This window comes from Lampetra fluviatilis, chromosome 26 (assembly GCF_964198595.1).
Source record: "Lampetra fluviatilis chromosome 26, kcLamFluv1.1, whole genome shotgun sequence".
Lineage (NCBI taxonomy): Eukaryota > Metazoa > Chordata > Hyperoartia > Petromyzontiformes > Petromyzontidae > Lampetra > Lampetra fluviatilis.
The window spans coordinates 8,175,664-8,198,081 of NC_136300.1; the positions used below are offsets into that span (position 1 = coordinate 8,175,664).

Below are 22,418 nucleotides of genomic sequence, written 5' to 3' on the forward strand. Positions count from 1 at the left end.
GTGCATACGGCTCAGCCGTCTCCGTACACTGGACATTAAACGCGTACAGCAGTGGAGGTCGAGGCTGGGGGGGATAGGGCGGGGCTTCCTCAAAAGTAGGCGACGCCCACCAAGGCAATTACCCAATCATAAACTAGACGAGCGTAGCCAGCCCCTCCCCCCGCCGCACCCACCAATCGCAACTAAAAATAAATTAACGAGATGGCCAATCAGGAGCGGACATCCCTCGGGGCGGCTACGCCCCCCCCCACTCCGTCACACCCCCCCGCCTCACACACCCGGCGATCGCAAGAGTTGCATGCCGCGCATGCGCAGTGCGCGTGATCGCCGCCCCTCGTATACAGAGCACTTCGCGGCCGGCGAGGAAATAATAGTAGCGATATAAATAATGAAAGAGCGCGGCAACGCAACATAAATAATGAAATAATGCGGCGAAATACCACCTCGAGCGCACGCACACCAGACCGGGGGGGGGGGGTTGTGTGAGAGACTCGCAGAGAGAGAGAGCGCGCGCGAGAGAGCGAAGGAGAAGAGACGGTCACACAAGCCCCATACATACGCACGTCAGGCCCCGTAGCCCCCCTCCTCTGTCCGCAGCTTGATGTCGCCCCCCCACCATACGAGACGTTTGGGGGGCTTCCCCCCCCCCTTCCGTCGCTCTCGTCTCGGTTTCTCTCTCGTCCGGTGCCGGCGCAGAGGCGAGAACGTGGAGGCCAAAGTAGAGGAGTTGCGTGCACACGAAAGCGAGCGCGCGCGCGAAAATGGCCGAATGCACGCGCGAGGGCAGTGGCTGAGCGCAGTGTACACAGCGCGTGTGAGCTGTTTGGGGGGCCCTAGGGGGGCGTGCGAGTGGGCGAGCTGACGGGCTTGGCTGGCTAGCTGGCGGGAGGGCCCTCCCGCGTGTGCACACGCGTGGGAGGGTTTTGGTGGCTTTTGCTAACCCGGTGTACGAATCGGTGGGTGTTGTTGTGTGGTGGTTGTTTGTGGTTGATAGACTTTGCTGTGTGTGGGGGGGGGGTTGTGTGGTAGGTTGTACAAGAATGGTACACGTTCGGTTGAAATTTGACGTTGGTTTTTGATGATAGATTAGATATTAGCTTGGCCAGCTTAGTTTAAAGTTGGGGTATTTTAGCGAAAATTTTGTTATACATTTTTAAAATAAGTATTCACATTTGCGGTATGTAAAGTCATTTGATTTTTTCAATTAACATTTGTGGTTTAGACTTTTTTCCATTCAACTTTTATTTATAAACAAAAATTATGAATTCTTAATATTATGTTCCTTCCTCGTTTCATCATGAACGCAATCATTTTTAACAATTTAGCGATTTGTTAATGTTCATGATAAACGTATGTTTTAAAATCAGGATTCAAATTATTTATATGTTTGTAAAACCCATCAAACATGTGCTGTATATTTGTGTATTCGTATTCTTCACGCTGTGGATGACGATTACAAATTTTGTAGTGAACGTCAATTGTAAATAACCAAATTTGACATGTACAGCCATATACACAGCGGAGAAGTTTGCTTATAGTGAGATAAACATGAGTGCCCGAGTACACATGAAACGCCAAACTACCTAATTAATAATACATCACTTTAGTTGTGGCTGGGCGTGTGTTGTCGAATTTGAAAGCGAACATAACAGAAAACGAAATCAATTTTTTAAAAAAGTTTCACTGTATTTGCGAGCGACCGTCGTCCGTCCGCGGTACCTTGGGATCCCCCTGTTTGGTGTGCAAACACGACGTATCGCAATGGGGTGATCTCATCCCATCCCATGCACCACTGCACGTGGCTTTGCGTGTGCATTCCACGCACAGTCATTCGCCCCATGCCACTCGCACGCTTACCTGCTGTTTGCGTTGTGCTTTGGTGTATTGGTGGTGGCGTTATTAGTGTGCAATCAGCGACGGTGGTATATTGGTGGTGTATATGTCCATAATATCAGTTCAGCCAAAATGCATAGTTTTGTCCCGTGACCTGTCTTCGAGCTTTCCTCGCTACCCACGTGGCCTCGAAGTGCACCTAGCCTGGCACAAGCGCTGTGGTGACGTCACTGAGTGGCGAAAGGCGGCTATTCTGTGTGTACATACGGGAAGATGGCATGGTTAGAGATTCAATGCTGGTCAGTTTCACAATTTCGACATTTCAGACACTTTAGAAACGTGGATAAATATTCGTACTTGTTGAATCACAAAGCGGCTTTTTACTTGTCACGCAATTACGTGTCAAGCGAGCAGGAATGTAATTAAAATAGAAATATAATTGCCTAATGATGAAATGTCCTTTTACTTGGGTATACCATGCCAACCAATTACCACTGTAATTAATGCCGATTAAAATAATGTGTTCTCACCTTGCTCGATAAGAGTTGGACTTATCAGACCAGTGGTGAATACAAGGAGGGGGGGGGGGCACGGGGCCATCAGCCAACAGTGGATGGGGCATGGCTGATGATGATTATGATTATAAGGTTGAGTATTAAGTAGAACAGCAAACAAAATAAGTGCTGGAAGTGCGAACTGCACTGTAATATGTGGGTAATAAAGGTTTTTGGGTTAGATCGCGTAAGTATAAATGTGTCGTAACCCTCCACCACCCGACACAGCCAATGAGTAAGGGATTTGTCACGTAAACAACACGCGCCAGTTAGTTACCAGTATAGTGTAGTGTACTACTTCAGCCCACCGGTGTGTTGGAGAGTAAATCCACAACATTTACAATTTGAGTACGACGTTTCGCTGGTAATTACATCCAGCATCATCGGGCGATTTGCCAGAATAGTGAAGCCTTCCACGAAGTTCCGGTCTTAAATAGAGCAAGACGAGAGAAATACAAATAATTCTAACCGCTCTCACAGATACAGGCTTAGTGCGGCCTGGAAGCGTTTTCTTAAGTAATTGTAAGATGAGCTCAAGAGAACAGCAGACCCCACATGAGTGGTGCAAACGCGTGTAAGAAGAAGAAGACGTCTTTCAATTACAATCCCTTAACAGAGGAAACACATACTCATTCAATGGATACTAATCTATTATATAATTACAATAACCCGCCTCTGATATCTGCACCTTGATGGGTTCCAGTGGCGGCTCCTGCAAAATCTCTCAGGGGGGGCAAATGTCTGGATGATTGATAAGGATAAGGTCCACCCATGCAATGGATAAATTAACAGCTTAAGCATGTAAAGGCAACTTCACTTTAATATTAATGAAAAATAAAGTGACTCTTACAATACATCTTGTTTGTTTCTATACTCACTATTAAAACAAACCACTCAAGTTTATTTTATTAAAGATTCCACTAGGTGGCGACAAATTATATTGTTGGATGAAACGTGCTTACGTATGAAGACGTAAGCACGTATGATGACGTAAGCACGTTAGGGCGAGCCCTCCCGGAAGCCATAGAGAATGCATTGCAGCGCCCCCGTTCGAAAAAAAACATCCTTGAATATAAGTCTATGGGAACACTCGGGGCGATTCTCAGCTGGAGGGAAATCGCCCAAAAAGAGGCGGTACTCCACAGAACGTAGCATGACGCTGATTGGACTATATCCAGAGGCACAGTGACGGCTAGCGTGACTCTGTGGTTGAATGACATTGGTGGTGCGTCGCCCAATCGCCCTAATGAAGAAACCGCCCCTGATGGGTTCAGTGATGCCGTCGTTTTGCTCTTTTCTAAGAGCGGAAGCAGGTGGCAGATCGCCCGAAGATGCTGGATGTAATTACCAGCGAAACGTCGTACTACTCAAATTGTAAATGTTGTGGATTTACTCTCCAACACACCAGTGGGCTGAAATAGTAAACTAATTGGCGCGTTTTGTTTACGTGATAACTACCTTACTGATTGGCTGTGTCGGGTTGTGGAGGGTTACGACACATTTATACTTACGCGGTCTAACCCAAAAACATATATTATGAATTATATTGGTCGCGAAAGCCTACGTGTTTAACTGAATATGTAGGTCACTGACGATTATGCACCATTAAGTGGCGTAATAATGACAGGAAAACATCGTCAGCGATCGGTGATGTAAAGGAGCGTCTAATTCACAAGCCCATGTTCACATTATAATCCGTTATCCGGTTTTATATACAGGTATTATATACACATTGGCTACCTTAGAATATTCATCGTAAGCATCAGCCGCAATGGGTGTCCAAGGCTAATAGTTGGCCAAAAGCTGTTTTACAGAGCAGTGATGCACTGTCTTGAAATCTTTCCTGTATTCAGATACGATTTAGATTATAATTGTTAAAGAATTGTACATTTCGATTTAAAGCTTTTGTGACTGCAGGGATTCATCTTCTTGGTTCTTTCGGTAAAGTCACGTAGAAGGGAAGTAATAAAAAAATATTTTATTATGTTTTATTTGTATTATTTTATTACTTCCCTTCTACGTGACTTTACCGAAATATCCAAAGAAGATGAATGGTACATTCCTCCGTGTTTATTTTACAAAGCAGACTTGATACGCAAATGGTGTCCGGGAAAAATACTGACTAAAATGTCGAAACCGCAATGCCACGCAACATCGATGTGTGGAGCCGTGGGTGTAACATGGTGGTGCAACGTGCCAGGAAGATGCCCACAAGTTCGAACTTCAACCAAGGCGAACGTTAGTGGCGAGTAACATGGGAACGAGTTGCGGACAACCTCTTCATTAAATTCGCGCCGACCAGCGTGGTGAAGTATGGTAAAAAAAAATACTTCCCAAGACCAACATGGCACTGGGAGGCCTTCATCCAACAATGGTTATAACCGGTTGAGAAAAAAACAGCGAATTTTATTTGCTGTTAATACACATTGTGTTATTTATTTATCATTTTATTAATGGTTCCTAACCACTCATTCCTATTTTTGGACATTCATCGGTGCCATTTCTGAAAAATCTAAATTGTCACCGTACAAGTATTACATTTAAAGTACGTAGTTATATAAATAACATCTTGATTAAAAATTGCTGTATTTATAAGATAAATATATCTGAACATTTCAGTTGACTGGCCTTCTTTGGGAAATACACGTTTCATCTAAATAGCATGCAACCATACTTAACTCTTCTGGTGTGTGCGGGTTGATGAAGTGGGTGGCAGGGCTGGCGAGATCAGTTCGGTCATCACTTGCCACTGATGTTAGATGTGGTGAAGAATCAAACTCAGGTTGTCTAGTTCCGAGTGCAATACACGAGCCCCTAAATCACTGCTCTAATATCACATCTACATGGCATACATTCCCACGGGTTTATAGTTTTCGCATTAAATATTTTCACAACCATTTCACCACCAAAACGACTACTTCATTGGGCTCTGCCTGGGGTCGATTAAATTATGTAGTAAGTCATTAGCGGATAGCCCTTCTCATTGTGAAGTGGAATTCCCACCACGAACATACGACCACCAAACAAAGACAAGCCTTTCCCAACGCTCACTTAAACAGGAATACACTTTGACTTGACCCTCGACTCCATATTCACGATGCAATTAACTCTGGAACGCATCGATGTGTCTCAATTTTTCTCAGGATGGTCCTTTTTTTTTGCTGGTTAATGTTTCGAGGCGAGGTTTTGTAAAAACACGATATGAACCTTATGGCGGGACCCCGGGGTCCCGAATAAACGGAAGTAAAAATCGTAATTAATGTATATTTGGCGACTCCGTCCCACCGCGCACATAAACGCCGCGACCCGCCTGGCGTAGACCATTCTGTTGTCGTGTTGTGTCCAAGCGCAGCAGCGAGGACGAATGCGCAGAAGAGCTGAACAAGCGAATGCACTCCATGCTTGGGTATGGGCAGGATCATAAGTGTTATCTAAAGCTGCTCAAACTCCCTACACGACTTAGGTCCTTTATTTGTCATAACTGTATGCATAATACGGTGAAACTGCTCTCTTCATTATTATTTGTGACCTACCAATGTCTGCAGCCAGGATCAATTGATGACAATCCTATTACCTGCAGATATTTAACAGATGATATGTGTTGCACCGTTAATTCATCCTGTTTGATAATACTTCTCTTGTCCGTATGAATCTGTGCAGATAGTTTGTTTTGCGGTAAAGCCATAGTCCCTACATACCGCTCGTATCAATGCGGATAAGAGGAGCGCGACCCACTACTCTGTAGAGTAACATTGGTAGAAATGTTTGTTACAATATCAACAGCGCATTGAAAAAACGTACACATTTTGTACTGTTTACAAAGTGTGTTCACAAATCCACACTGAGAAACACGATGATTGGCAGAGGGGTGTAAATTATTTTTTCGATAGTGTATTTAAATCAAGGTACTGCAGGTAAGTAGTTTTCAGTTTTAAAGGCATAGTTTAACGAGACAACGCTTGCCACCATCCTTCAAATCCATTGGTGAAAAAGAGCTAAGTTTTTTCTTCTTGGTTCTTTCGGTAAAGTCACGTAGAATGGAAATGATAAAATAATGAAAATTAAACATTAAATCATTCTCACGACGTTTTATTTTTATTACTTTATTATTTCCATTCTACGTGACTTTACCGAAAGAACCAAGAAGATGAATCCCGGCAGTCACGAAAGCTTTAAATCGAAATAAAAGCTACGTTTTTGTTTACATTATAATATAATGTTTATGCGAGATCCAGAGGCTTATGGGACCAACGGGGTCCCACCATAAGGTTCGATTATGTCCGTGGACTCGAGGATTGCTTGCAGTTCGAGTGACACCTGCTGTTCGGTCAGAGTTCCGAGCAAGAGGCCCCCAGTGGGTGAGCTCTGTATGCGTAACTCCAGTCATTCATAACATCATCTCTCCAAGTAAAAAACAAATATGGTATCACTTGGTGGGGGAGTTTACAGTAGTTATGACTACACATATACTATCCCTTGCCACATCCAGTTGAAGGCTTTTGTCGGCAATGGTAAAAAAAACAGTTGCAGTCTCAGCTCCTCCCAATTGCAATTGGAATCTGCACCGCAATACTCGGCAATTATCGCCCCCTACTGTGTAAACTTGGCAAGACCCTTCTGAAAATTGAGTCGAGTCGTCAGTGAGGCTTTCCTGGGTAAACAAGTGCAATAAAAAATATATATTGTGAAAAATATATTGTAAAAAAATACACTCACGACCAGATGTTTATAGGTAAGATGATCACAGGTGATTATGCTTAACATTTTTTACCCCCGTGTATATATATTCTTGGGTCTTTCGGTAAAGTCACGTCGTTTTTTAATTTTCTTTGAACCTATCTACGTGACTTTACCGAAAGACCCAAGAATATGAATTCCTGCAGTCACGAAAGCTTTAAGTCAAGATTTAACCCCCTCGTGTATAATTTCAATAAGGCCATTAGGGGCATTCAACCCCGACGTGTTTACACGTGGTGAAAAAAACGTTCCACCTACTCTTTGTTTTTTTTCGGTAAAGTCAAGTAGGTAAAAAATAAAATAAAACAACTAAATTAAATCACGACGTTTCGGAGGCAACACAAGCTTCCGTCTTCAGGTGGAACCGTTACAGCCAAAGTCGCTGTAGTAAGTCACTTACTGAAGACGGAAGCTTGTGTTGCCCCCGAAACGTCGTGATTTAATTTAGTTTTATTTTATTTTCTACCTACATGACTTTACCGAAAAAACCAAAGAGTATGAATCCTTGCAGTCACGAAAGCTTCAAATCTAGAACGTTCCACCTGTCGCAGTGTTCGGTCTCACGGAGTGAGCGACCGAGCAAAGAGCGACTGGCGCGCATTACGTAGTCGACGCGAGGCTAGATGGGGCGACTCTGCCACATTGGAGCCGACTCCACTGCGAGGTCACAAAATGCAGCCGTGACCCGCGGGGGGAGGGGGGGAAGTCGATCGCTCGAGAGAGGCAATGGAGCGGGTTGGTCAGAGAGGTCATTGTCTCGTCCGTCATGTGACGCCGCTGCACTTGCAACAAATAACACCGACACAACTGATCAGATTTTGATTTAAAGCTTTCGTGACTGCAGGGATTCATATTCTTGGTTCTTTCGGTAAAGTCACGTAGAAGGGAAATAATGAAATAATATAAGTATAAAACAATAAAAATTCTCACGACGTTTCAACTGCAACACAATCAATCATCATCAGGTGTGACATCCACAGCAATAGTTTTTATTTATTTATATTCTTTTATTATTTCCCTTCTACGTGACTTTACCGAAAGAACTAAGAATACAACTAATCGGGTTAGCTGATAACACTGTGGCCTTGAATACACGTGTACATTACAGGACGCAGGTGACGTTTCGAGCAATAACCCTTCTTCATAGCTCATGCACTACATTCGTTGATTTTAAATGATTCTCAAACTCGCGATACTCGGGTAGATACGTGGCTGTGAGAATGATGTGCAAATTATATGGTTACGTCTCGTTTAGGTGAGTCGATTAAGAGAGGTATCATAGACATAAATAACGAGATGAATGCAAGCGAGACGCCAAAAACGTGGATGAGTCAATGCGAAACCGATATGTGCGTGGGTTACATTGGCCGGAATGAATTAAGTAAATGGCACCTTTGACTACATCACGCGGAATGTGCCCAATATCGTCAAATATCAGAAGTTCAGCTCCATTGAGCCTGCATTGTATTTGCATGGCCAACCATCCGTCTGTACAACAGGTGGTAAAGGATGATAGCGGAGGAGGCTACGCTCTCAGGAGCAGAGAGCAGTGCAGAAAAACACATTGTTGTACTCTACTATGCTCTAACCTCTATGCCCTCCGCATTCACTGACTTGCGTGGTTCCACCCAAGTCATGACCGGCACGGCGTGGCGAGGCCCTCTAAACCCTAAACTCGAACCACCAGAGGGAGCTCAGACACTGAGAGTGGCTATTGCCAAGCGCGTGGTGTGGAGAAGCCTCCTGCACAACGCGCACGACCCGCGTGGGATGGGGGCCCACAGAGAGCGGGGAACAGATCGGCACACAGACAATACCTATCTCTCAAATGTCTGTCTCTACACATGCAAATAGAACGCTTAAACAGGGCAGCCACTGGATTCGAACCGTGAACCTCTGCAACAAGCGGCGAACGCTGTCCCCACTGGGCCTGCACCAGGTGTGATGGCCGTGCGCCTGCAATCCAAAGGCATGCAGACAGGGTTGGTGGGTCGCCCAGGGATGGAGCCATCAATTGCGTGAGAGCCCTATTTGCTGGGTAACGAGGGCCCTGCGTGGGATAGTACAACAAACAGGATTCTGATGGAGTTTAAATGAGAAATCCTCATATGTGTGGGTTTGCTGTATTGATTGTTTTTAATTCTTACTCTCAGAAGAAGAAATCGTGAAATGTAAAAGCATAAAGGTAAAGCTCTGCAGTTGCCTGCTCACGATATATACGTCATAGTCCCCAGTATGCTCATGGCACGCTCTTTTGTGCAGCGTCTTGAGATGAGGTGGCATTTAAATGGCATACAAATCCAGATTTATGCACGTTGAAATTTAGATTTAAAACAGTCTGCCTCAGCAGTAGACCATGCTTTCCCTCCTGATGATGGACGCTTGTGTTGCGCCCGAAACGTCGTGATTTATTTTATTTTATACCTACGTGACTTTACCGAAAGAACCAAAGAGTATGGATTCCTGCAGTCACTAAAGCTTCAAATCAAGATTAGATTGAAAATTCAATTCTGTGGAACTGCTTTTTGCGTTTATTTTGTTGTCCCTCCCCCCCCTCGCACATCCGATTAACACGTTTAGCCACGTACGGTGCGAAATAAGTTCAACATACATACTGTCTTGTATTTTGTTGCTTGTGGGGCTTTCTCCTGGTAAAGTACTCAGTTTATCCTAACACGAAAAACAGTTACTCGTGGGATTGGCCAAACATTCCAACTTTCTGGGTAACGTTAAGGACATTATATTATTGTGATTATCCGTTACTCATTTTAATTTTCACAACGTATTTTTTTTCCTGATAAAAGAATAATGAATTCACAATTTGTTCTGAGAATAGCGATTGTAACCATTCAATTAGTGGTTTGCAAGACGGCACGGTGAGTATATGACGTCATCGTTTTCCGACAGCATGTGCGGTATGAGCTTTGTAGACTGTAAAAATTTAAAGGAATAGACCGATTGCAGGCTCGCGTTCAATAAACTGAAAAAAATATCATGCTTAAGCAATCTTAAGTACATTAGAGCACACACAATGTAAACAACAATTGCGAATTTAGAGCCAACAGACATCGCGATAATCATATTATGGGCATGTATATTAGCATGAAACATGATACCATGGCAGCCGAACCGATGAATTTCCACAAAGCGGTACTCATGTGATCCTTGCTGGATGCGTGATTGGCTGCGTTAACACCCGACCGGGGTTTGAACTCAACGTTTCAATTGAGTGGCGTTTACTGCCACAGCGCAACTCGACATTTATAATGTAAACGTTAATAAATAAATAACCACCACTAGAATATTTAAAGATTCATTGTCAGAATTTTGCATTATGTAACAAGTCTAAAACACTACCCGAACAGAATTTTGGTTAAAGTTTTATGGGAAACTTAAAAAATCAGTTTCAGACTGTCAAAAAAATGAATTCACGATTTGATTTTGCTGGGCAAAACAGGCCCTTCACTTATTTTGGTTTTCTCTCTTGCTCATTTATAATGCAGCAGCTTTATTATCACAGTCTCACACAGCCTCAAGGTTTTTTTTTCTGAAGGTTCCTGCCAATGTTATAGTTGGGATGTTTGGCCAATGCCTGTAACCAGGGCCGTCACTCCGTCACTCGGGAGAGGGCCCGAGGAAAATCTTACCGTGCCCCCCCCCCCCCCCACCATCGCTTTCAAACTAAACCGTAGGTATTACATCTGACACCGTGATTTCGAAGCATACCCCCACCCCCGCCCAAGCAAGGGGCCCGGGGCGGTCGCCCCGATCCGCCGTATGCTCGGGACGGCTCTGCCAATTACATATTTTTTTGTGGGGGGGAGCGGTTAGATATGGGAGGAAACTGGAGAACTGGGAAGAAGCCATGCATGATAGGGGAAGAACGTACAACTCCACGGAGAAAGGCGCCCTAATGAGGAATCAAACCCAGGTGCTTCTTGCTGTGGGACACAAGTGTTACCACTGCGCCAGCCTGCCACCCAAACAACAGAGATACCTCGCAGGCTTTGACGGGTGTCGGTTACATGCGAGGTTGCACTGCTACGCACAATTGCAAGCACACTGTGGCAGCTCGCACGCAATAGGGGCGGCACTGAAGAAGACACTTTAGCCGGATGGGAGGCGGGTATTCGCACAATAACAACGTCTATGTGAAGTCTGTGGCCGCCCCTGCAGAAACCCACAGCCTCTCCCTCCACGTGCGGTGGCCTCAACAAAAGAGGCAATCATCACTATCTCCGACCGTCATCGTAATCACCATCGGCCATCAATCATCAATCGTCTGTTGAATGAAGGCCTCCCAGGCCGTCACCAGCTCTCACGATCCTGCGATGCAACCAAACATGCAGCACCTGCACACGAGCTCACTTCATGCCTCCATCTCCCCGGTCGACGTACTCTCAGATGCGTTCCATTCCTCGAATGCAAATGCGTTGTTATTATTCTGGATCTCCAATCGGCAACACATTTATTGTGAACATTTAACATGAAAAAAAGAGTAAAAAAAACAAGCTTTTCTGTGCACACACACACCTTTATTTGCACTCAAAAGTAGAAAATACATTATTTTGACCCCGGAATTAATATAATTTTATGTGCTCAATTAAAGTGGGTGCCTTGCATAAAGAAAATTATACATACCGAAAGGGAGCCACCCATTTTTTATTGAGCACATCAACATTTGATTAATTCCGGGGTCAAAATAATGTATTTTCGACTTTTGAGTGCAAATAAAGGTGTGTGTGTGCATTGAAAATCTTGTTTGTTTATTACCTAATACTATGATAATTGTTTTTTTACCCTTTTATCTGGCAACAAAACTGACACCTTTTTTACAAGGAGTCATGATTGCGTAGACCACAATACCTGCATTCGTAATGCAAACAAAAAACATAACTCTGATAATGTACGCACTATCCTTGAAATTGATTGGTCCACACCCGAGACAGCTTTCCTTAGAAAGCTGTCTCGGGTGTGCCTTTTGGCGTCATCTGGTCCAACACCATGTGAGACTAAGCTCTAAGGAAAGCTGTCTCGGGTGTGGACCAATCAACTTCAAGGACAGTGCGTACATTATCAGAGTTATGTTTTTTGTTTGCATTACGACTGCAGGTATTGTGGTCTATGCAAACATGACTCCTTGTAAAAAAGGTGTCAGTTTTGTTGCCAGATAAAAGGGTAAAAAAACAATTATCATATTTTCTACTGGCAAATGAGGTTCCAATAGTACCTAATACTAGTTTCATCATCATCATCAGCCCTCATTACTTTGATATTGCATTGTCTTTGAGCTGTATGCCTTTTGGCGTCCTCTGGTCGAGCACCAATTGGGTCGAGGCTCAAAAGAAAACCGTCCCTCGGTGTGGACCAATCAGTTTCAAGGACAATGCATATAATATTATCATAGTGTGTTTTTTGTTTGCATTTGACTGCAAGTATTGTGGTTAATGCAGACATGAATCCTTGTAAAAAGGTTTCAGTTTTGTTGCCAGAAAAAAGGGGAAAACCCCTATTATTATAATACTAGTTTGTTGTGTACTTGTTGCGCTCGCACTCAGGAAGGAGGGGGCAGCTACAGCGTCCGCTCCGGCGCCATGACGAGCGGCGATTTGAGCGCGCCCCTTGCATTGGTCATGGGCTGCCCTGCAACAGCCGGCAGCGAATGCACCAGGCGTGTGTCGTCGCAGGTGTGGGCGCGACCATTCGTGATTTTTAAAACAAGTAAACCCGTAAAAGCAAAGTTTTTCACTATAAATCCTTTATATGCGTGGCATCGGGGCGGCTAGAGTCCTCTCGTCCTCTGGCAGCATTAAACAATTGGTAATTAAATATTTAAAAAAAATTCCCTAAACAGTGTCAAATTTTGGACAAAAAATTTCACGAAAATGCATTGTCACGCACAACGAGTCTGTGTGCAAAATGTCAGCTCGATTGGATCACGGAAAGTGGGTTAAAAAAACGACCTAAAGATTTGCACGGTCCTAAGCAAGCAAGCGAACTTAATATAAAGGATTTAAAAAGGTGGGGGTGGGTGGCAGAGGTCGCAACCGGGTACCCAATACCGGTACCCTACCCGATACCCGGCTACCCGTACCCGGCCGGGTACGGATATGGGTAGCCGTTTGCGACCCTGGTGCGGCCGGGTACGGGTAGGCTGTGAGTCACTGGTGAGTAACCGTTTGTCACTCATTTCGGGTACGGTACAGGTACGGGTAGGGAACGGGAACCCGTACCCGGCCGGGTACGGGTACCCATTTGTGACCCTGGTGCGGCCGGGTACGGGTACGGGTAAGGAATCAAAACCCGTTTGCGACCTCTGGTGGGGGGGTAAAATGTACTGTTATTAATTAAATGTACGATTATTTACTACTTAAATGTACGGTGAATAATTATTTACATTTAGCTAAAAATGCGAATAGGACCACAAGGGGCGGGACCTGGACTGGTGTTGTTTTTTTTTATGAAATCTTGAATTGGCATGCGAGGCAGCGAGTCTGTGTCGAAGATTTCAGCTTGTTAGGCTTCGAAGATCCGAAGATATTAAGCGTCATAGATTCCAAAGAATACAAACAGACAACACAGCAAGTTCAATAAAAGTGTGTAATTAAAGTGCGTAAAAATAATCAAAAGTGTGTATTAATAAAGTGTGTCAAAATAACGCAACATACCGGAGCAATGTGAATGCCGCCACGGTGCAATGGTTCTTCGCACTCTGCACTTGCAATCTATAGTTCGCTGATTCAATCTGCCGGCACGGCACTTGAATCAATGGAAGCTCTGCCCGTCCACCCAGCAGTATAAATAGGCACACCACAGTCCATCGCGAGGTTGCATGTGGTGGGGTAAAGTGTGGGCACTCTCATTCCCACCCCTTCAAAGCCATCTGGCAAGCGTAGAAGAGTGGCCCGAAATACTCTCTAGAGGGGCTATCTCGAGCTTAAGCGTACATTTGAACCACATTCTAATTCGACTAAATTGTGTACATAATTAGGGATTTGACATTCGGCCGAATAGTAAAAAGTGCTTTACAGTCACCTGTGACCTAACGTGCGTTTTCATGCGCATCAAGCAAGTGGTCTTGACCTCGATACAACTCGTGCACGCAAAAACAAACTCATTCAATTTGGCATTTCACTAATTTGGCTTGATACAACTCTCAGCTTTGCAGGGGAACAAAATGTGTGACCCTGGTGTAGATACAGAGGCGTCATATTGAAGTGACTTCAGCGGTAGTTCTGTGATGGTATCTTCCATGGCTGTTCTCTGTCAGAAACTGGTATACACTGCAAGTTGCAAAAAAAAAAATCTAATGGAAATTTCCATTTCTCGTGGCACGATGCTGATAACAAAATCGTAATATAACCAGGAAGGACAAATTGCAGTCGTCCCCGTAAACAGAACAAACAATTGGCGATATTCATCTCCCGTGACCAGTGGTGAATATTTCACATTGCCATGGCAAAATCAGGAATCTTCATACAATGGCCGCCGTTGCAGTCCTACAAAGTGGCACAGTTGGATAAATATTGTTCAGTAAACAGTCGATGTGTTTCTGTTCCACAGGAGCATTATTCTGAGTGATAACTTTGAATACCAAATTGATAATCACCGCATTCTTCTTTACGACAGTGTAACAAATGCAGGTTGAACACAATAAATTGCTGTGTTCACGAACAAGTCTGCCACCTCTTATCGGTGCAAAATAAAATCAGCCACAAAAAAACAATTGTAAAACACGTATCCATTTTATTGCACTGGAAATTGTGATTGGCGTATTTAATGTGCCCTCTCCGGCTGGCTCTTGACAGGTGTCACGGCCGTTAATGTATCTGTTTCACGGAATTGAATGTCTCACGTGGAATGCGCCCCTTTGCACGCTAAGGTGGCCCTCCGTCTCAGCGGAGGTTGAGGACAGGAGGAGGGAGTGAAGGCGGTTCGGTATGCCCCCCTCCTAAGACCACAGGAATCCAGAGCGCGAGCGTGTATGCTGGGTTCGAGCCTCGGAGGTGTGCGCTGTCCTTAACAATAGCACTGATTAGGATCACGTTCCCACGCTCGCGTGCGTGTGCATGCGTTGGGGACCTCACCCTAAGGCTTACTAGACAAGCCTCAAGAGATCTGTTCATAAGTCAGCGTCGTGGCGTGTGCACGCGCGTGCAGAATGTGCGTCCATATTTACATCGATGCTTAGGATTGCAATTTTCAGCCCAGTGGTAGCGTTAAGAGATTTCCGTACAAATTCAAAGCAAGAGCTGGCTGGCATTAAAGCGTAGTTGCGTTTTTATAATTAATATTCATCGGGCTTGTTTCGCCACAATATATGAGTGCATCATCTTCTGGGCTTTCGTGATCAATTGACTGAACGGTGGCGAGATGTTGAATGCATTGCCTGGTATACTGGAGGTCGTGGGTTAAATTAGGCCTTGGTAAGGTAAGGTAATTTACCCTTTTTACGGGGTAAAAGGGTAAAGGTAAAGGTGTCGGCATGCCAAGGGGTAAGGTAAAGGGTATGGTAAAGGTAGCTCGGAAGAATTACCCGGTAAGGTAAGGGTAGCGCGAAGTATTACCCGGTAAATACGGTACCTTGTTTACCACTAAAAGCTCCGTGGCGCAGTCCGTGGCCTCCATTTAATGAGTAATATTTTAAAAAACACTTTTTTTTAAACACGCTTTTATGAAATGTACGAGTAATGGCAGAACTCCACGACTCCAAGAAGTGGCCCCGAAGCTTGCCATAATTTGTGGGACCGTGGTGATTTACAGCCAACGTCAGTTGACTGTGGACAATTAGACCCAAGCCGAAACATAACATGTAAAAAAAGAATGTTTAAAAATATATATTTTTATGTTTTGATGATAGAATATAGTGTTGTCATCAGTATGACATAAGTATACCAAGTTTGCAGACGATACCACATTGGAAAGTGGGTTAAAATTGAGTTTCAATATTTGATGACACAACGACAACAACGACAACAACGACAACAACAACAGACAGAGTGAGTTTAAAAAAAGCGTGTAACATTGGAATCATCGAGAGTATTCTATATGATTAAAGCGCTCTACCTAGCATTTACCGTTAAAAACCTTTTTCATGTGTAGTACCCCAGTTATTACCCTGTAATCGGGTAATTTGTATGGGGTAAGGGTACAAGGTAGGGTAAAGGTAGGCTCGTTGCTTTTTACCTTTTACCTTACCTGCTAAAGGGTAAAAGGTAGGGTAGAGTGATTGTATTGTGGTTGTTTGTACATTTTAACTTTTACCTTACCTTGCCGAGGCCTAGGTTCAATCCCGTCCCTGACGCCTGCTGTATATTTGGAGTTTGAATGTCTCTCTCCCTGTGGTCGCGTGGAATATTCTCTGGGTCCTCCCTGTTTTTTTCCCTCAACATTTATAAACATGAGTTTAGAGTATTTGGCTGCAATACATTTCCACCTGATACACCACTTGATTAAGCTAATCATTTGTGGCCAGGTGGTTTCTGTAAAAGCTCAGTGGACCTTACCTGCTAAAATAAAATAACAAGTTTATTTTTTGTTTACTATGTTACAGCAGTTTAATTTAAGCAGAAAAACTCTGCATTGGCTTAAACATTCCGAATCTCACCGGCAGTGTGGCATTTTCATTATATCGGGCAAACTGTGTCAAGTGAAAGACACGTGGCCTAGCGACAGCCGTTCTCTGCCATGATTATTACTGTGGCTGTAAAAACACAACAGTGGACGTCAAAGATCCCCTTATGTCATACGCAACAGGAGACAGTCGTGTGCTGGCGTCAGAGTCCAAATCTGCCAATTATGAAAATGAACTGCAAATTAGACTGTGTATTGCAATCATCGCCCCCTTCTGGCAGACCAATGCTCCAGGTCACTGTTGGAAATTCCATTATCCTGGCCCTCTTTGAATGTAGTCACCTGGTTAAACAAAATCAGCTTGGATTTGAAGTTAAATTTTATCTCATCTCTGAACCAGTGGTGCACTACCATTGGGCCATGACACGAGCCCAATCTCGATGAAAATATTCCCTGAAATCGATATCATTTGCGCAAAATTGCAGATAACATGTTTCGAATCAAGTCCTCTTATTCATGAAAGTACGCAAAACAGACTCTCCTGTTATTCACAATTATCGCTCTGGCGAAGTGGCCAGGGATTCTCAGCTGACGCGAGCAACCCTCTTGAACTGTTTACGTGCAACATCTCGTCTAATGCAAGCTCCTAGTATTTGTACAGCATCTTGAGACGTCACATTGAGAGGGTGGGGGGGGGTGTTATTAAGTACACATTGTATTGTGCTGGATTAATCTATCAGTAAAATTATGGATGGCGGGGATCTGTTATTGCTTCACTCAATTGTGGTTTTCCACTTGGGCTGGGTCTGGTTTCCTGGTTTCTCAAATGTGGAAATTCACAGATAACAGTGCCAATCTGCAGATGGGAAAAAAATAAAGTGTAACTGCTGAACACAGACCCACAACTTCAACGGGCATCAACAAACAGAACTATCAAATGTGTAACAGATAAGCGTTAACACACCTCTTGAGTTGAGCAAGGCTATTATGAGAAGGGTCTTGAAAAGCCAAATGCTATCTTTAAACCATAATCTGACACTGTATATCCAATAAAAACAAAGGTAATTTTGCAAATGGTACAAGAAGCTCTATACACAAGATCACTGCCACGTGTGAATGGAGAGCATGGCGGGAGGGGGGGGAGGAGCCAGATCACAGCCAGCTGTTGCGGAGAAGAGGGCGGGGGGCGCTCTGGCCAATCAAGGAAGCGCTCTGCAGCACTCAACCAATCTGGAACGAGCCACGACCCTCAGTAGGCGTGGCTATGAAAATAGGCGTGGTATATGGGCAGCACTACAGGGGAAGTATGGCGTCGCTAATATGAGCGTGGTCTAAAAATAGCGGAGGGGCGGGGCTTGATGAGGAGTGAGGCGGGGTCTGCGCGGGTAGGTGTGGCGACGAGAGGTCATCTACATAATTGTGGGAGGAGCTTGAGCAGGCGTGGGCGGAGCTTTTATAACGGTGGGTGTGGCTTGTGTGAGCAGAGGTAGTGGGCGGGGGCAAGTGCGGCGTGGTGGGGGGGGCGGTGGGCGTGGCGTGTGAGAATGGGGCGTGGCGGTAAGGGGACGTGTCGGTAAGGGGGCGTGGCCGTTGGGTGAGTGGGCGGGGCGGTGGGAACAGCTGCTGGGACCGCGCGCGCGCTGTCGTGAGTCGCGTGCGAGTTGGCGCGCGCTGCGCAGCTCCGATGTCGACGTGTCGCGTGCACGGCAATAATCAGAGATGAGAGAGCGAGAGAGAAACCTGCAGTTGCTGTGGCTTTTCTTCTAATTAAACACGAGGCGTCTATTACGGCAGCGCTTTTGTGTTGCTGCGCTTTGCAAGTGGTTGTTTGCAGGTCCGATGGGCTTAGCTCTCGGTGAATTACATTAGAAGCAAAGGAGTCAAAACGATTGTTGGAGGGAGTGTATCTGCTACTACTGCCTCTGCTGCTGCTGCTCCACGTGGTGTTGTGTTGGCGTGAATGGCCGCACCTCGGAGCATTAGGAATACGATCTCCGTGAAGCCTGGACACAAGAATCCGGGGAGGGAGGGAGGGTGGGGGTGGAGTGGGTGATCTGCCTTCGTGGAGGAGGTGAGTGAGTAAAGCGAGAGCTTTTAACGGAAAACTGGATGTAAGATACCTGAATAAGTGGTCGATTGTACCCAAGGAGTAATGTCTTTTCATGGGATATTTCCAGGGGTAACCCCTCCCCACTACTACCCCCTCGTGCCCCGTCGCTGCACCCCCCCCCCCATACACTCCCCCGGGAAATATTTTCCGGAGCTCAACCCAGGACAGCTCCGTCTTGAAGTTAAGCCCTCATCACCGTGTGCTGTGTCTAACCTCCACTCTACTCTACGTCGTTGTGCGGTGGGGGGGTGGTGGGCACGTTTGGAAGTCACGCGCGAGTTGTCCATGGTGGTGGGATCTCCGGAGCAAAAACCAATCATCGGCCATGATCATTCCACCTCTGGACGGATGCCTCCCGCGAGGCCCTGGCCGTCACTGACGGTCGCCCTGCGTGTGATGGGGGGGAGGAGGTGGTTTTTTTTAAAACAATTCCATCGCAAAAGCCTCGCTAGCGATCTGATGTCAACGCTCCATCTCCACGCTCGTTCCCTCCCCTATTGCCCATCGTCCCTTCTTCATCTTCCAGCGACTTGTCCTGCCTGCCCAAGCCCATGTGTCCGATCGGTTCGAACGAGGCTCCACGCACAGAGAGATGTGTTTGTATTGTAATGCGGTGTCTTGAGTGCCTTCTAACTGCGACGGATGTCTCGGTCCGGACAGGTTTGCGTGCTATTTAAATGCGGGCCAGCACCACAAGCCAGCGTGGTCACATTTATTTGTTCAGACGCTTACGATGTAGAACCTCTGGATGCGACCCCTATCCCTGCAGCGTGCCAGAATTGACCAGCGTGGTTGATGTATGCGGTCAATTAACCCCCACGAACTGCACCGCGCCTGGCAGTGGATTGTACATAGAGCTACATACAGGGTGACCCACGTAATGATGATACCGCACTGAATTCTAATGGGCCTCCTCTCAACAGGTGATTGAGTACAGGAAAACCCTTGCCCAACGCGGCTTTCTCGAACGCGTGGTTTTTTGGCTATACGCGGTTTAGCCTAAATGGGGGTTTTCCCGGTGCACGGGGAGTGATGTTTCAGCTCTCGAGATGATCATCTCCGCGTCGAAAAGTAGTGACGAGAGAGAGAGAGCGCTGCTGCATCCGTCGTCGGGTGTGTCTGACTGAAATCGACCGGGAGAACGATGTATCATTATTGACCGCGTGCGTCTCTTGTTGTCTTCGTGTGACAATGTAACGCCACACTCACTGCGCACGGCGACGCAACGCAAACGTTCACGCATTGCCGCGGTGTGCGCCTCTTGACTTCTTACTCTCGTCGAGGTCGTCAGTTCAGACAGACGCCTACAAGGCGAATCATCATCGACACGCGCGCAACGGCACAACGAACGCGAATTTTCATATTGCCGCGTGCAGCTAGCCCCAGTGCCGCATTATCCCAGTAGCACAAGCAGCTTTATGTTTAGTAGCTGCACGTGCAGTGGCAACACGTGCAGTAGCTACATGTGCAGTTGCTACACGTGCAGTGGCTACATATGTAAGTAGCTACACGTGCAGTGGCTACACGTGCAGTGGCTACGGGCCCCGCACTTTCAAGGGCCCCGCGCTAAATGCTTTCAAGCTATCAATTCCGGTTCAGTGATTCTGCACTTGCTCGATTGCTATAGTACTATACTGCCTTCAACTTTTACGAACGGCTGGGTGTTTATGGTTAGCGATTTGTCGTATTATCTGGCTGTATAGCAAATGAAAAAATACAATCATTTTACTATGCAAGTAAAAAAATTGTCTTTTAATATATATCTGTTTTTCGGGCACCTTTATAACACACTAGCCAAGGACGGGTATATTTCAGTAAATCTGAAACTTGCAAGCGAAAAGCAGACCGCGACGTGATATTCATTGCATCAATTTGTGTGCAATTTATAAGGGCGCGGTGACATCCCTTGTTCATCATGACGTCCTTTTTACTTCTATGTCTCAACAGCGTTACGGAGATCGCGTGACGTGAGGGTTCTGCCTTTGTAGTGAGGGTTGTGAGTTGACGCTGAGGAGGGGGGAGGAGGCGCCTCGCCCCCCCCCCCATGTGTAGTGACGTCAGCTGCTAATTATTATTAATGGGGGGGGGTGTCCATTTGGAGGACGTCACCTGTTAATGGTTATTAATGAGGGGGGTTCTCAATGCGGAGTTACGTCACCAACTCATGATTATTAATGAGGGAGGCTTGGCGACGTGGAGTAACGTCACGCGCGGGACACACAGACATTCTTGGTTCATTATAGTAGTAAATGCTACAGGCCCCGCACTATCTTAATAAGGCACTGTGTAGTTCTCCAGTCGTGAAACAAAGAGGGTGGGGTGGGTGATTCTTTCGGACTCGGGAACGCAACCCTAATTTCCCCACGAGGCCTGTTATTTGTCCAACGCGGTTTTGCCCAACACGGCATTTTCCAGGAAGCGAACCCTCCGCGTTCGGAGAGGTGTTTGCCTGTGCTGCAGTGCAACAGCGGTGTCTGCGTACCTACAGAGGAGCACGTTCATGAAAAGTAAGAGTAGTTTTAACACATCCCATAAGGCGCACGGCCTACTGGGAGTACGTAATCTTGAGCAACATTGGTTCAAAACAAAACTCCGGACCGGTTTTGACATTCAGTGGCTCATCTGGTGAATTGCCAGATTTGTATAGTCAAGGATCGTCTTCTGTTTGATGTGGGTCCTAGTTAGACACACATCTATGGGCTATATAATTCAGCAAACAATCGGCGTGCTTGTGGTAAATATAACCAACAATAGATCAGCAGACGGTATGCCACCTTCATAAATTATATCTGGACCCAAGGCTGTAATTATAATATATATTTGGGGGGACATATCCCCTCCAATATCCAAATATGCTCAAAATGCCCCCCCCCAATATATTGTTATTAAATGTATTTCTGTTTATATGATTGTGGTTATGGTTGTACTTTATTAATCCCTAATCTCTGCCATTAAATACAATGAAACAAGAAAAGGTAAAAAATAATAAACAGAGCAATGTAATACAATACACTATTAGACATTATTGTTAAAAATAAATAAAAAGTCCATCCTATGTGTTAGTGAATTAAAATATTTTAGGCAGGAAATGGCAGGAAATTCGTTTTCAAATTGAGATTTTTTTTGGGGGGGGGGGGACACCCCAGACCCCCTGGAAGATTTGGTCCCCCCCAATGTTGACTCCATGGCTATGGCCTTGGGTGGATCGGTGGAAGATGTACGAAGGCTTTGGAATATGGTTCTGATTCATCCATGCGTTCTCCATTATCTTTTTGGCCGGGTATCTGTTAGCGTATCGCCATGTGTTATTACACAAATAGACGTAGAGAGTTTTGTGCGTTTGTTGGTGTGACGTTACTTGCCCTGCGTGACCCTGAAAGACTCCGGTGAAATCGGGTTCTGATTGAACCCCAGTAATGCTATAGCAGGGAGCCATTAAATTGACACCTATAATAATTATTATAATTATCGATCCCAACCGTCATACAGGCTGCACGCAACGCGTTTGGGAACATTTTGGTGTTCATATCGTACCACGTGCAGTGCTGATAGACGGGATTCGAATATTATTGTACAGCACGCAGCGGTACACAAACACAGAAGCCATGTAG

The 22,418-nt window shown here is 45.4% G+C and overlaps 1 protein-coding gene across 1 annotated transcript in view; it reads left to right on the forward strand.

Moving 5' to 3' along the window:
- Positions 1-18,347: 18,347 nt before the first annotated feature.
- Positions 18,348-22,418, forward strand: part of LOC144942025 (uncharacterized) — a 29,236-nt gene continuing 25,165 nt past the window's right edge. Inside the window, exon 1 of the mRNA XM_078868640.1 lies at positions 18,348-18,768. The gene's annotated coding sequence lies outside the window, so the exon portion shown is untranslated. The remainder of the gene's footprint in view (positions 18,769-22,418) is intronic.